This window comes from Eschrichtius robustus, chromosome X (genome assembly GCF_028021215.1).
Source record: "Eschrichtius robustus isolate mEscRob2 chromosome X, mEscRob2.pri, whole genome shotgun sequence".
NCBI lineage: Eukaryota > Metazoa > Chordata > Mammalia > Artiodactyla > Eschrichtiidae > Eschrichtius > Eschrichtius robustus.
This window is the reverse complement of record NC_090845.1, coordinates 56,048,802-56,051,242: the sequence shown is the minus strand read 5'-3', so window position 1 is coordinate 56,051,242 and position 2,441 is coordinate 56,048,802. Positions and strand designations below refer to the sequence as shown.

The window sequence follows — 2,441 nt, the reverse complement described above, 5'->3', positions numbered from 1 at the left end:
CCCCAACGTTAGAGCAGTTAGGTAGATTTGTAACTGGCAGAATCCAAAGAAAATAATATAATTAATAAATTGATATCAACTTGGAAAAAAGTAACTAGGAACACACCAGTAAGGGCTCCGTTCTTGGCCTTTTTTCTTCAATAATTTTAAAAACAATTTATGGACAAATGAGATACTTGCCAAATCTGAGTTGGATGGCTAGAACGATGCATAAGGCAACATGATGTAGTACAATGTTTCTCAATATTTTTGGTCTCATGACCCCTTTACATTCTTGAAATGTTTAGAGAACCTCAGAACTTTTTAAAATGTAGATTCTATCAATAGTAACCATATTAGGACTGAGAAATTTTTTAAAGTTTTAATATAGTTAAAATAACCATAATAAACCCATTACATGTTAATATAAATAACATTTTTATGAAAAAAAATAACTACCTTTGAAAATAACTGTATTTTACAAAAGAAAAAATAATGAGAATAGCACTGTTCTATACTTTCGCAAATCTCTTTAAGATATGGCTTAATAGAAGACAGCTGGATTCTCATATCTGCTTCTGCATTCAAATCTGCTGCAAAATGTTGTTTGGGTTGAAATTTATGAAGAAAATTCCAGATATGTAATTGGAAAAAGGTGGAATATTTTAATATCCTTTTCAGATAGTTCTGGATAATCTTTGATGTTATACCAAAATTCAACAAATGATAGCTTCTTAAAGGTTGGTTGCAATGTGGAATCTTAACTATATCAATTACCTTTTTTTGAAGGTTAAAAATCTTTCTATTTAGAAAAAGTAGAAATGACTGTATGATAATTTGAACAGCTAGGTTGTACAAGAAATAACCTGAAAATTCCCTTTTGATATCCTCCAACAGTTGGGTTCTATTACATGTGCCTTGTTCTTTCTTCAGACCTGAAAAACTGTAAAATTGATTTTTCAACACATGATTATTTTTCCCTTTTCCATGTTTAGAAATCCTTATGATCCCTCAGATAGTTCCTTTTGGAATAAACTTTCCTCTTCTCACCCAGCCAGCTCCAGTGGGTTCACCTTTATAGGTTCTGGGACCAGGACAGAAGGTAAGTCATGTGAATATTTCTTCACTGGGCTCAATGGCCTTTTATTGCTCTATCACATTAAAATTTGTTGATTTGTCTTGCACTTTGTCTCATGCATTTTGAAGTTCTGTTGTTAGGCACATACACATTAAGAATTCTTATGCCTTTGTGGGGAATTGACCCCTTTATCATTATGTAATGCCCCACTTTATCCCTGATAATTTTCCTTGCTCTCAAGTCGGCTCTGTCTGAAATTAATATAGCTACTCCAGCTTTCTTTCGATTAGTGTTAGCATGGGGCATCTTTCTCCATTCCTTTATATTTAATCTATATGTGGCTTCATATGATTCTATTTCTCTCCTTTCTTAGCCTATTAACTTTTTTTTTTAGTGGTTGCCCCAGAGTTTGCAATGTACATTTATAATTAATCCAAGTCCGCTTTTCAAATAACACTATATGGCATTACAGGTAGCACAACCATCTATTTAGTAATTCATTCTAGAATTTTGCTGGGATTTCATACTACTTTCTCCATTCTAGTAAGTAATAACAAAGTATTCCTAATTCATCCCTCTTATTCCTTGTATCATTGCTGTCATTCATTTTGCTTAACCACAAGCTATAATCATCATATACATCATTGATATTATTTTGAGCAAACTGTTATTTGTTAGATAAATTAATAAGAAAAATAAAAGTTTTTACTTTACCTTCATTTATTTCTTCTCCATTGCTCTTAATTTCTTTATACAGATTCAAGTTTCTGACCTATATCATTTTCCTTCTCTCTGAACAACTTCTTTTAGCCTTTCTTACAAGGCAGAGCTAATGACAACAAACTTCCTCGATTTTTGTTTATCTGAGAAAGTCTTTATTTCTACTTAACTTTTCAAGGACAATTTTGCAGGAAACAGAATTCTAGATTGGTGTTTTTCTTTACTATAAACACTTTAAAGATTTAAATCCACTCTCTTCTTGTTTGCATGCATTCTGACTAGAACTCTTATCTTTGTTCCTTTATTGGTCAGGTGTTTTTTTCCTCTGGCTTCTTTCAGGAGTTTTTCTTTACCTTTGATTTTCTTCAGTTTGAATATAATACGCCTAGATGTAGGGATATGGGGGAGGTTTGTTGTTGTTGTTTTGTTTTTGTCTTTGTTTTTGTTTTGCATTAATCTTGCTTGGTGTTCTCAGAGCTTCCTGGATCTGTGGTGTGGTTTCTTACACTAATATGGGGAAATTCTCAGTCATTATTGCTTTAAATATTTCTTTTCTTTTCTTTTCTTTCTTCTCCCTCTGATATTACCATTACATATATGATACACTTTTTATACTTGTCCCACAGTTCTTAGACATTCTGTTCTGCTCTTTTTTTCAGTTTTT

The 2,441-nt window shown here is 32.0% G+C and overlaps 1 non-coding gene across 1 annotated transcript; it reads right to left on the bottom strand.

Annotated features, from left to right (window-relative positions):
• Positions 1 to 985: 985 nt before the first annotated feature.
• Positions 986 to 1,111, bottom strand: LOC137757510 (small nucleolar RNA SNORD22). Its single transcript, XR_011072355.1, has one exon. It is a non-coding gene; the product is annotated as a small nucleolar RNA SNORD22 (small nucleolar RNA).
• Positions 1,112 to 2,441: the final 1,330 nt, after the last annotated feature.